Source organism: Cololabis saira, chromosome 17, assembly GCF_033807715.1.
Source record: "Cololabis saira isolate AMF1-May2022 chromosome 17, fColSai1.1, whole genome shotgun sequence".
Lineage (NCBI taxonomy): Eukaryota > Metazoa > Chordata > Actinopteri > Beloniformes > Belonidae > Cololabis > Cololabis saira.
The window spans coordinates 8,551,942-8,565,579 of NC_084603.1; the positions used below are offsets into that span (position 1 = coordinate 8,551,942).

The following is a 13,638-nucleotide window of genomic DNA, read 5'->3' on the forward strand; positions in this document are numbered from 1 at the left end:
TAAAACTTCTACTACTACTACTACTATATACCTTTACATCTCAAAAGACATTTATCTTACCAAGCACTAGGGGCAAATAAACATCGCTCGCATTATAGCTAGTTTCATTTAACAGTCCTAAGAATATCAATAATGGTCTGAATAAAAAAACTATACACAAATATTGATTAAATATTGTAAATATGGAGAGATATATGAAGCAATAAGTGTCTAGTGTGCTGGTGCATAAGGCACTGGTGATCATTAAGGTGCTTAATAGACCATACCGCCTGCAGGACCTGTCAGGCAAGCTGGGCAGAGTGGTGGATCCAGGGAGAGGGTCACCTTCATGTAGAGACAGCTCTGTCACACTGGGCTGAGATGGAAGCCACTCTTCCAGCATGCCCTGGCCCTGACAATGCATGACTGCGGCCAACCAAGCAGAACAACAAATCCACAAACCTGTTCTACCCTTCAGGATGAAAGAAACAGATTTGAAAAGACACTAAATTGAAATGTACCTCCATGCTGCTCTCTAAGATAAACTGCAGAGATTTGAACCAGATTTTTGACCCGCTGCCTGTTTTAATTATCTTTTATATTCATCAAAGATATCACTTCATACATCTTTATTTCTCTCAGTAGTTGTCCTTTTCACAACAAATCATAAAAAGTTGGCATGAAATGGAAAATGAAATAAATAAATTGACCTGTCTTATATTCATTTACTTTAACTTCCATCTTCTTTACAGATGTGAAAAAAAAGTCACACTTTTTCTTATCAACTTCATTTTTCCCATACATTTTTACATTCAACCCTGTCATTCTGGAACATTTTAAAGCTAGTAAGAAGGTGAAAGAAAAAAATAATGATCTTATTTCAAACAGATGATGTCAGTTCATCATTGTAATAATGAATGGGTTCAAAAGCAGTATCCATGAAAGAGGCAACCTTTGAGGACCAAAGATAGGAAGAATATCTCCATTTTGTGAAAAAAAAAAAAAAAAATACTGAAATGTTTCAAAGCAATTGCTTCTCAAAAGAAAACTGGAAGATTTCTCTTCGCTGGCTTTCTCAGTGGAAATCTGCATTGTGGTCAGATGAGTCAGTATTCCCGATCTTTTCTGGAAGAAAAGTACGATGTGTGCTCTGGACCAAAGACGAAAAGGAGCATCCAGACTATTATCAGCAATTCAAAAGCCGGCCTCTGTGATAAGGTTGTGTCATTAACCTTGCTAAAGGTTATACTCACTTCTGTGATGGTGGCATTATTAAAGAAAAGATTTTTGAGAAACATATTCAAGACAACATGTTCTCCAAGGATGTGCATGCATTTTTCATCAATGCAAAATCACATTCTCTACACATAACAACAGCGCGGCTGAGGAATAAGTGAGCAGAGGTACTCTATCAGGTACATGAAAAATGGGAAAAGAACAACCCAACACTTTTGTATGCCTTAACACACATTTGCAATAAGAATAGGACAAAATAACAATTGCAACAGTTCCTTCCTTGGTATTCCCAGTCAAATAATGCTTTTTAAGTGTTTACTTCTTTAAAAGTGGTAAAAGCTTCACTGTTTCTACTTTTCTGGAAATGTGGTGTAGGCCTGAAACGCAAACACTGATGCATGTTACAAGTCTGACGTGAAATATAAAAAAAAAGGCTGCAGTAAATCTAATAACTACTTTCTATTTTGAATGCTTGTTTTCAAGAGTGGCATTCTTTAAAGACATATGCAGCAGCGGGAAGAACGAACCGAAGAGCAGCATTCTGCTCCCCTTCTACATATTTGATCAGATCCTTATTAAATATAGTGAAAACCAAGAGCAGTTTTTGAAAGCTCTCCTATCTTAGTCTGGGCACAGGTGCATGTTTAAATGAGAAACTAAAACTCAGCAGCATCCTAAACGAAAGAGAGGGGACCTGCCACTCAAGGTCACGCTGAATTGCAGTAGTTCTCTGCAGATTGATTGGTAATATGGGGAGCAGCTGGATGAGAGAAAACCGGAAGCTTACTGGAGGAATCGCCAGGTGGCTCCTGTGAATCTGTGAAACCGTCCGCCCAGCTTTTTCTACATCCCATACAGACGACGTACAGTTTGAAGGGGTCCTGTCGCATGTCGTTAGCATCTGGAGAGATTCCCAAGCAAGGTAATAGACCATTGTGTACAGCTCGGGCAGCTAATAGAGTCATGGCTATGGTTTGATTTGAACTTTACGGATAACTTTCCACAAATGGCCAGAGGATAATACAGCTAATTACAGTTTTCTAAATGTGGAGTTCATCATGAATATTGATAAAGAATTAATTAGTTGCTAAAACTGGAAAACCATTTTCTCTGCTCCAAATACATCACGTGTTTTGTGGAACAAAAATGCACTGCATCACTTTAAAAGAAGGGTAATTCATATTCTGTTACAATAAATAATGTAACTATAAAATCATGGGACAAATTTATTTTCAAAAGAGATAAGACTGAAAAAGGCCATGGTGTTTCTAAAATATTTGCCTGTCAATATTTTAAGCACAAAAGCAACTCAGCATGGGTTTATTAGTATTTAGAGTGGAAGATAATTGTACTTAAGTCAGATGTCACACATCATTATCGTTATGCTTGGCAGAGCTTGATGGCACACACATCTACACCTCCTTATGAGTTTTCCTTGCTGTGGAAAAGCAAAAGACTCTTGTAGGCCGGCGTCCAAGAGAGAGGCAAATAATTCATTATGATAGAAATCTGAAACTGTGATCATCTTGATTTTAAGAGAAACATATTGCCTCTAGTTTTATAGTACCGGTACTATTGTGTATACTCTACAAATGTACAAATGGATCTCTTCCCTATATCTCTTCCCTATATTCCCTATATTAATGTGTGATCAATTTGTTGGTGACTCCATATTCAGTTCTATCAAAAGGAAGTTAAAGTATTGGGTTGTATAGTTGTTGCAAGTTTGCAAGTTACATTTCTGACACAGACTGGTATTCTACATACTGTATCATTAATCAAAGATTTCAAATCATTTTCTTTCTCATTTTCCCCATGTTCAGTGGCTCGGGGTCTTTGCTGGTTTATAACAAGGGTTTAGACGGTAATGATGGATCCCCAGATCCCATGCGTATATCATCATAACCAGGAGTTCAAGAGTATGACTTGTGATGTTAAAGCTGAGTGAGATTTGGAGGATGTCTGGAATTTCAAGTCGTGTGCGAAAAGTCAAACCACAAAGTCTTCTGCTCTGGCAGGACACTCATTCAGGACATCGCACGAATCTCTAGTGTCTCGACACTCATCTGGACGTGAAATTAAAAAGGTGGATAAAAGTACACTAATAGCAGATTTAAATTTAAATCTCTTCTCTTGTTCTGCCAGTTGCAGAATCATCCATAAAAGGTAACTGTGACATTTATGATTTTAAGGTCACTCATTGGCAATGATAGAAAGACTTAATCTTTTAAATTACCCCACAAATTGATTACTTCAGGAGGCTTACTTCATGATGATTTAATGCTAACATTTCGTATGATTTTAATTAACCTGGAGACGGAGAAAATGTAAATGGTGGAGGTGTAACTCGGAGACTACTGTTGCTGCACATATGGAGATATATATATATATATATATATATATATATATATATATATATATATATATATATATATATATATATATATATATATATATATATATATATATATATATAAATAACCAGCATTACCTATCAATAAAGCAAGTCACCTTCCCTAAGAGAAAGACCTGTTTCTGACTAAGTGCAATTCATTTAAAGAAATGTTATGTTGGGCCAATGTCAAGGCTACATTTCTCTTGACTTTTTTCTCTCATGTATTAGGAGCTTCTAGGGCAGTCTTTGATTAAAAATAAATAAAGAAATAGATAACTTTTCCGTTTAGACAGAAAAGGGTTTTCTATTCAGACAGAACTGTCATATCCTGCAGTCAGAAGAAAAATGAAGTGAAATGAAGATTAAAATAGCTCCTCTGTGGCAACAAAACAATCCTGCAGGGTTCAACCAAGTATACCTTCTTATAAACCTGTGCAAAGTGTTGCATTGGCTCCTGAATTACTGAGTAGGACTAAATTGAGCCAGTTTAACATCGTGAGTCAATCAGCTCAGGCCAGGCACAGTGCATCAGCCCTCGTTAGCTGTGACCTTGGGAGATAATAATGGCACTAAACCAGATATACAGTATGTGTTGGCCAATAGCACTGCGGTTATTAGAATATGCAGAGGATCATAAATATTGGCAAGTCTGCCTACAGTGTGAACACAAACCTTTGGTTCAGCCTGCAGGTACACTGCTGTGATTTTGACAACAGAAAAAAAATGATGAGGTGAAAAGACTTTTATGTGTAGGTTTTAAGAGGGTTTCATACTGTGATGAAATGTGTGCTAGCATTTCCATAAAAATGGATAAATATTGGCTGGCTGTTTGGTCTTCGTAACATGCAACTGCTCCAAGTTCACCACTGAGAAAACCCAATAATGCTGCACAAAAGAATGTGCTAAACATATGGGCCGCATAATAAATATCTATTTCAAACTTCATATATATCCTGGAGACATAAACATTTGAACAGAGAACTTCCAGTACCTGTCAGCTAGCTGCCTTAAGCATTCTCTTTTATAAAACACATGGGAACCAATGCATTAACAAAACACAAGTACAAGTTTGGAGCCTTGTGTGTGTGTGTGTGTGTGTGTGTGTGTGTGTGTGTGTGTGTGTGTGTGTGTGTGTGTGTGTGTGTGTGTGTGTGTGTGTGTGTGTGTGTGTGTGTGTGTGTGTGTGTGTGTGTGTGTGAGCGTGTCGTGTTCCAGGTTCAAGTAGTTTAAATGTTTAAAAAAGTCAAACTATGAAAAGAAATGATGCAGTGCAAAAAAATGTAATAAATGAAACATCTGTGATCAGGAACAAGAAGCTGTATGGCACAGTGACATGTTCTAATATGTACAAGTGTGGTTCACATTTCTTTTTCAAACAGACATGTTTTTAGAAGTTATTTATAAGGAGGCATTGAAATTCTGAGTTGTATTTTGTTGTTATTTTTGGCATCTATGCGCAGGAACACTGGACACAGAGGATCAATTAGCAAAGTGGTTAGCGGCTTGACAGTGAGCTAATTTTTAAAACATCCTCTGCTAAGAGGGATGTTTTCCAATACATATTATTATTTATTGGAAAATATATATATTTATATGTATAAAAAAAGAAAAACGGGGAGAAATTCATGCAAATGTGAGAATCAATCTTATTTCTTCTGTGGAAAACACATTGTGTTGTGAGAGATAATGCATCCCTTTGTGACAAACCACAACACAGAGAGACCTTGTGTGGCAACCAAACACATCTGTAAGACCAGAGACCATGATTGAAGGATAATTGGTTGCAAGGTTGTTGAAATGGAACCCTGTGATAGACCAGGAAATTCCAGTTTCATGGACATGGGCCTGGCAAGGTCGCCACAGGGTTCAACACCTGGCTTCATAAAATCCACAAATGAAAAGAGCACACTAAAGACCTTCAAGGCCATGAAGAAAAAACAACAAAAGAAGCAGGATTCATACATGTGCCAAAGCCACACAAGCTACGATTGTTAAAGTCACATGCTCACGATGATGGCTTGTTTCATTGTGTTGTTGCTTTTTTAACACATAGTAACTCAAGAAACTGTATGGTTCAGGAGAGTTTCGAGTGTCTTAACTGATTAAATAAAGATTAATTATTTTCTGATGCAGGCTCATGGTACAGGTCTTGCCTTGTAACTTTAATTAAGTGCACTGAGAGGAACATACATTTTGATTTGTCATCATTATTGACACAGTAATAATTAAAATGTGACTGTTAAATTGAAAATGTTGCCATGCGTTTCTAAAATGCACAACAATGTGTCAGCACAAGTGCAGGTAAAAGATGAGTTTATTTGTACAAGACAACAGCCTCCTTTGTACAAGAAAGTTTCACTTTATTTATATACTCTTGACTGGGTAGTACCTGCCATATTTTTCTAGATGTAATCATGACAATGAAGAAACGAAGCACAGCTACATGAGGCGTGACCACTGGGACAGTGGTGCATTAGTAATAAGAAAACTGAGAGCCTGATGGATTTTTAGGCTTGTGTGTCAGTGTTGGTGAAAAAAGCCATCAGGCTCTCACTGATCCCGACTTATCCTGCCAAAGTAACTATGATGTAAACAAGAACTCATTCTACTTTGTTGGCTGCAACCTCTTACATTATCTGTCAGACTCCTGAGAATTACTGAACCGAAGATCAAGTGTCAGACAATGAAAGCAGCCTCATCTGCATGTGCAAGAATGTATTTTGCATCCTCCATCCATGCTCAGTTCCTCTGATCAAAGGAGAACTATTTATCAGGTAGGAGAGGAAATATCAGATGACACGAGTGTTTCACAGGCAGTACTCTAAACAGCTGGGATCCTAGCTGTTGGGATCCTAGTGGGGAAAAAACAGACTTCCAGTAGAGATGGAATCACTGTTAGAAATGTTGTACATACCGGTTCAAGTACGGAGACTTCAAAGCTATCAAAAAAGCCACCATCTGTCTGTTGTTGAATTTCTCTCCTATCAGAAACAATGGAATTCCAACCTAACATCCTTAGGTCACACATTTTACTTTGAAAACCAGCAAGACTCCAAATTACCCATGAAAACACTTGTATTTAGGCCGAGTGAAGTGCTGTCAATCAATATCAACTGTCATCAACTATTATCTTTTTAAGTTGATCCTGAAGCTTGGCGTCTGTTAAGTCAAACCAGATGTAGGAACTGACTCTCTCTCTCATCCTTTTTGTGGAGCTGTGAAAAAAAGACAGAAATGCTTTCTGCTCCCCTACATTTCCCAGATTCTTCAGGTATGTTTAATTAATGCATGTTCATTGTGTTCTTTTCTCATGGCGTCTGGCAGGAACGGCATCTGTTTAATCACCGACTCTCTATGACAGTTCCTCAGTTGGGTGCAAGTTGTCACGATTCTCAGATGGTACCACTGAGGTATACGAGCCTCATAGATATGCAAGAAACTCTTCACAGGCGAGTACAGCAAGAGAGAGGAAAGAGGAAATGAAACTGACCTTGGTGCTGATTGAGTCTTATACTGCTTGACTGTGCTTTAGTACTTAAATTATTTGAGGAGCCTTTATTATTGTCATTGTACATTAACAGAAAAGAAAATGGAACCACTACTATCTGCCTCATGGTATATCCACTTGGAGTATCCTTTGTAGGAGCTAGAGGAGTCTGCTTTTTCTGATGACTGCTACGGGCTTCTTGTGCTTATAATCAATACAGTAGCATATTCACATCAGCTCACTCTGGAGATTGCCTCCTCAGTCCCCATCAACTGTGATTACCCCTCTTGAGGTGTGTGCAAATGTCACATTTTACATATCCTAATATTTCACCTCACTTAAAGTTTTGCAGTTTGCCTGGAATAAAGTGAATGTCAAGGCAAAGGGATGTGGCAGGGCTGTCCCCTTTACTCACACCTGAAGCTCCTCCTGCTGTGGTTGCCTCTTTCTGAATTAGGCTGCTGAGGTAATTGGGGTTCCAGTGGTCATTAATTCAGACTAGGTGGCAGACCACCACTACTACTATGAGCATAATTGGATCTAATTGGCCCAGTGTTGCCAATGATTTGGATCAGGCAAATAGAAATGACTAATTTAAATGGCAGTGTGACCTTTTGATGCTTCAGTCTAATTAACCTTTGTCGATGCAAGCCAGTACTGCCGTGTATGTGGAAGTGGGCTACAAACAATTAATTGTCACAGAAAGGGATGGGTTATAAACACATACTGTATACCTAGTTGAGCATTGACATTATATGAAATATTTTATAAACCCAGTGTCCATTTCATCAAGAAGAAAAGTTCTAATGAAGACCTTCAGATGGACCAACACCCCCCCCAACTAATTCAGACAACTAAAGTAATTTAAGCCTTATTTATAGTATGTGTCTCACTATTGACTAGTCATGCCCAAAACATTTTGTAGTTCATTAATAAAACATATAATCGCATTAAAAAGTACATCTGTGACTGCAAATCGTGCAGGTTCTGCAGCTGCAGAATGAGGTCAAGTTTAATTTGGCATCTAAATGTCTAAAAAGAAGTTGAAAAACAGACATGCTTAATGCTGTATTGCATAATTTCTTTTTTTAATAATATGTTAAATTAACTGAGGAGAACAGTTGATCCAGTTTTAAAAGTGAATTAATTTTGCCACTTTTACTTGATGTAGGATTTGAATTGATCCACATTCCATTTTCCCTTATTTTCTGTTTCATTAAGCACTGTAAGTTTTTCTTGGGTGACGGTCTGGACTCCAGGTATGTAGGCAGGTTTAGCATCCAGACTCTTTCACTACAGAGCCATACTATTTTTATACATGTATCTTATATTGATGAAATTATCACGCCAATTTCCTTGGGGACATTCAGAAAGGTGTTCCTTTTTACATACGCAGCCAGATTTCCACAATCCAAATCCTCAAATTATTTTCTATCTTATGCTAAGAAACAAAACTATTGAGCCACACAGTTTTTTTTTTCATTTTCAAAAGTGATCACAACTACATTTGAGTTTTAAAAGAGTCTTTCTGGGATGCTCTTTTTTACACGTGATGTAAAGAACCTGGTGCTTTTCTACCTGTTGAAGCAACTATTCCTTTTTTTTTTAATATATTTTTATTAGGGGGTAAGGCACAGTAGAACAGGAATAAAAAAACCTACCTGTACCTCTGTTTTTTTTTTATTTAAGAACAGAGCATTAGACAATTCAACGAAAATAATGATAAATAACTGAAAATTATTTTAAATAATATTTAAGTATTAAAGCTACACAGTATAAATTAAAAAATAGATGAATAAAAAGGGAGAAAAAAAACAGAAAAAAACCCAAAGCAAAACAAAAAAAACCCCAAAAAACAAAGGAAAAGTAAATAAATAGGTAAAAAGGAGGAAGAAAGAGAAAAAAAGAGAAGAGAGGGATGGGGGATCCATCAATCAGGAGGCAGGGACTGGAGAGAGTGGAAGAATGTAAGAAAGGGAAGCCACTTATTGTAACATTTGTTACAGCTACCTTTCAGTGAATATCTGATCTTTTCCAGCTTCAGAAAAAACATGGTATCGTTGAGCCACTGAGTACTAGAGGGAGCCTTAGTCGACTTCCAGTGGAGAAGAAGGTGGCGTCTTGCAGTAAGGAAGTAAAAGCCAAAATGTCTATTCGATTTGAAGTAAACCGGCCATGGTCCTCTGGGAGCCCGAATATGGCAACATGGGGGGAGACTTTTATATTCACTGAAAGTATTTTTGACATGGTGTCAAAATAATTCAACCAAAAGCGAGAAAGTAGTGGGCAAGAATAGAACGTGAGTTCAATTGCAGGATGAGGTATGACATTTGTCGCATTTGTCAGTGATACTGGGATAAATGTAAGAGAGTCGAGCTTTAGAAAAGTGGACTCTAAACAGTACTTTAAACTGTATAAATGTAAGACGAGCGCAGGATGAACTTGTGTAATTTTTTTTCAGAGCAGTGTCCCACCAGTCATCCTCCAAGTTTAGATCCAGCTCATCTTCCCAGGCAGCCCTAACTTTAATAACTGGAGAGAGATCGAAGGATAGAAGGTCATTGTAAACTTTGGAAATCCGTGATTTTTGAAGTGAATCGTGGTTTACAAGCACCTCCCACTGTAGAGTCGGCGGAGAGGAGGGAAAAACTGGAAACAAAGCTTTAGCGCAGTGTCTAATTTGAAAGTATTGAAAGAGATGAGAAGGTGGGAGATGAAATTCTCCTGAGAAATCTGTAAAGCTGCGAAAGATACCATCCTTGTAAAGATCTTCAAAACATTTCAGGCCTTTATTATGCCATATGAGAAAGGTTGGATCTGTAAGCGGAGGTCGAAATAAATGATTGTTCAGTAATGGAGCTAAAGTAGATGCTGACTTAAATTTGAAGTGTTTCCTAAATTGATACCAAATTTTAAGTGTGGAGTGAACCACTTGATTATTTGTAAAGCCAGAGAGGTTGGATGGAATAGATGAGGTAAGTAGAGCAGGTAAGGAGGATGAAACGCATGACTGTGCCTCCAATTTACACCATGGCATATTCACTGATTTGAACCAAAATTACATTTTTTGAAGCAACTATTCCTTCAGGTTTTTATAAGCACTACATTACTTTTCCAGTCTTCGGTTTATTCTTCTCAGAATATTATATGCGTTTTAATCTTTTGAAATAGAATATGTTTTTATCACAAGATAATGTAGCAATTAATATGTTGTTTATCAGGTATTTTCAGCGAAGCAACAGCTCAGTTAAATGGTACATTCTTTATAGATAAACTACAGATAAACTACAGAACCAGGACAACATGCTTATTTAACATTCAATGCTAATACTGATAGAACTATCTTCCTGATTGTCTTATTTTGATTTCACTTTTTTCTCTCTAAAGCACGAGCATGTTTCCCAGAACCCCAGTCAAAAATACCGATGTTGTTTATAGACTAATGAAGTGAGTTTTGATAAATATTGGGAGTACATGAAAATAAACCCAGGCTATAAAAAACAGATACAACAACTTTTCACAATGTGAAAGGAGATCAAATGTAAACCTCCTCTTCTTCTATCCCAATTATTTGTACTATTTTTGCTATGATCACAAGCCAGGTATGTACACACTCTATTTTCCTTTATTCTGTAAACCATTAAATAATTAGATCTGGAGCTGTTTGCGTTCCTGGACAAAATACCAGAAAAGGATGAAAGCAACTAGATAAAAAGTTTAAGCCTAAGCTGTTCAGCGCAAATATGAAGATGAATTAATCTCCCGGGGAGTTAGAACACCAACAGAAGGAAATGGAGAACAAGTTCATTAGAGTTAAATTTGCTGGTATCTGGAAATAGAGTGAATAAATAAAAAATAAAGTCAAAGACCCTACAAATCACTTATATAGAGAAATAAAAAAAATAAAGTGTTTCAAATGTCAGCGATAAGCTACATAAAGAGAGTAATAACTGCAAATTATATTCAAAGCATGTTGTTCATGTAAACAGAGCAAATGCTTTAGAGAAACAGAATGTAAGACATGGTTATAACTAGCAAGCCCAGTGTATCTCTATCTTGAAGACACTTCGGGCCATGGTCCTTCATCCTTTAGATACAGTGTTGTTTGTCCCTGTCATATCAAACATTATTTAGAAGGCACTATCAGCTATCATCTTCAAACAGAATGTGCATGCTAATTTGTGTCACTATATGATATTGTTTTTGGGATTGCATCCCGGCAACTCCAATTGGACAAAATGAATGAAAGCTAATGCTCCTTGCAGCCTTGGAACAAGCCCACAGAGAAGGGTGGCTAATCCTATCATTCTACACCATTCATCTGCAATCCACTTGGCTTTCGGCATTTTTTTTCTCAACGGGCAATTTGTGGCTTCCCTGCTGGATCTCTTCGAAGCCAGTGTGTTATGACTACAAAACACTTCCAGGGCCGCCTGGGAGTCAGACAGGAGGCCACTAAATACAGTCTGCGACCCTGTCATGGTCCACACTGGCAGCTGCCAACCCGCTGCCTGCTGCCAGAAATAGCTTAATGACAAATACTTCCAGAACACATCAAACTGTGGCCTGTGAGCGTCAAATTAAAAACAGAAAAAAACTTATGAAGGCAATAATCAACAAGGGAGCTGATTTCTGCATATGAGCTTCTTACATTACAAAAACAGTAGACATTTTCTCAATGAGTGCTCAATGAGCCCCCCCCCCCCGCCAAAAAAAAAAAAAAAAGAAAAACTGATAATGCTTTGAGTAAATGTTGGGTTTTGTTTTCTCATAAAGCTCACAGTATAATTGATGTTTAATATGGTCTTTAAAGTAAAACCCCATCCAACGTGGAATAGTTTCCAGATGGTGGCATCCCCCTCGACGTAACCTGTCCTTTTCTGCCTGACAGATGCTACGCTTGCTTCCAGGGAAGAATCTGAGCAGCCTTCCATGACTAACCAAAGCAGGGAACCCATTTTAACCGTCTTCTCAATTTCAAGTGCTGTGTTGCTTCGCAGCTCTTTTGAGAGAACCCCCCCCCCATCCCCCCGAGGGTCCGACTGCACATAGATACAATACACATGCAAGAAAGTGTTGTTAAAATACACAAAGGCACAGTTAAATTACTTTTTTTGCTTGTTTGTTTTTTTTACAGACAATACAACTCCAATCCCATGGATTTTTACCTTTTTTTCTTTTTCAGTTACAACTAAATGTAATTTGCAGGTCTCAGTTAGTGGTTAAAAATCAAATTAAATATAAATGGCTTTTTTCTCTGTCTGCTTTTTGTCATCACTGAAATTAAGCATTGGTATGCTACTGCTGAGAACTGATGTCCTCTAACATTTATTTTTTTCAGTTTCAAAATAAAACCATAATATTATGGCACGTTTTTTTCTAGAAACAAGGATTGAACAATTTTTTTTTTTTGTTCTTTTGTTTGTTTTTTAGTAAGTATTGGCAAACTGAACTACTTTTTTTTCTTAGGCTCTCTACCTGAGCCTCCATAGGAAGCAATCCTACAAACAACATGCTGTAGTGTAACAAATACTGAGCAGAGGAGGGGGCTGTTTGACAACATGCTGCTCATAAGGCCAGAGCTGCTACTCTGCTGGCTGCACAGCCCCCGTGGTTCCCCTGTGGTTCCCCCGCGGTTTCCCCGTGTGATGTTGCAGAGCCCAGCCGGCATCCTGACTGAGGGCTGTGGTCAGTCAGAGCCCAGGGAGCTGTGACAAAATGGTGCTCTTTCAGCCACAGTAAAAAGGAGGGGAAAAAAGAAAAACAAACATAGTCTTCTAGGCAGAGAAGACATGAACAAAGAATGCTGCAACAAGACAAATTAACTTACATATGGTAGGGAAGAGATCTATGAACAAGTTCACAATCTCACTCAGAATGTTCAGTAGTCAAATGATTACCAGAACCAAACTCAACAAGCCATCCGGTTAACCGAAATCCTTTTCCAGAGACAAAGACAGAGTGACGGTGAACCATTCCAGATAGCGTTCTGCTTCAATGTCTGGGTTAAACAGCAGGTATCTTGGCTCAAGCTCCCAGTAATTATTCATGTGAAAGCAACGCCTCACTAAGTCCTAGGCCTGCATGCGTTGAATTTGCCCCAGAGGCTATGCACTGTAAGTATAAATAAAATGTGTACACATCTGCCTTTTTATTTCAGCAAAAGTACCCAGAAGGAGTTTAAACCATTTATTCTTTCTTATATATATTTGTTTATAAACCTCCATGTCAAATTTTTCAAGGTGGAATAAGTCTGGACTATTTTGATATTTCAAGTTATTATCAAAGTCAAAAAAACATCTCTACAATTGGAGGTTGTGATGAAGGAAACAAAGGGAAATTCTGGCACTATTGTACCTCAAAAACTGATATGAACTTCCATACCGGAAAACTTCAATTTCCAAGTTGTCTCTCATAGCAAAAACAGAAGAAAAGAAATAACTGATTTTCAGATATAATAATCAAACTTTAGGATAATTATGCATCCTAGAAACGCAAAAATGAGCACATAACTCAAACAGGAATTGCCTGAGGTTGCCAA

At 37.7% G+C, this 13,638-nt stretch overlaps 1 protein-coding gene across 1 annotated transcript in view; it reads right to left on the reverse strand.

Annotated features, from left to right (window-relative positions):
- Positions 1-13,638, reverse strand: part of macrod2 (mono-ADP ribosylhydrolase 2) — a 445,260-nt gene that overhangs the window by 124,865 nt on the left and 306,757 nt on the right. The gene's annotated exons all lie outside the window — the stretch shown is intronic.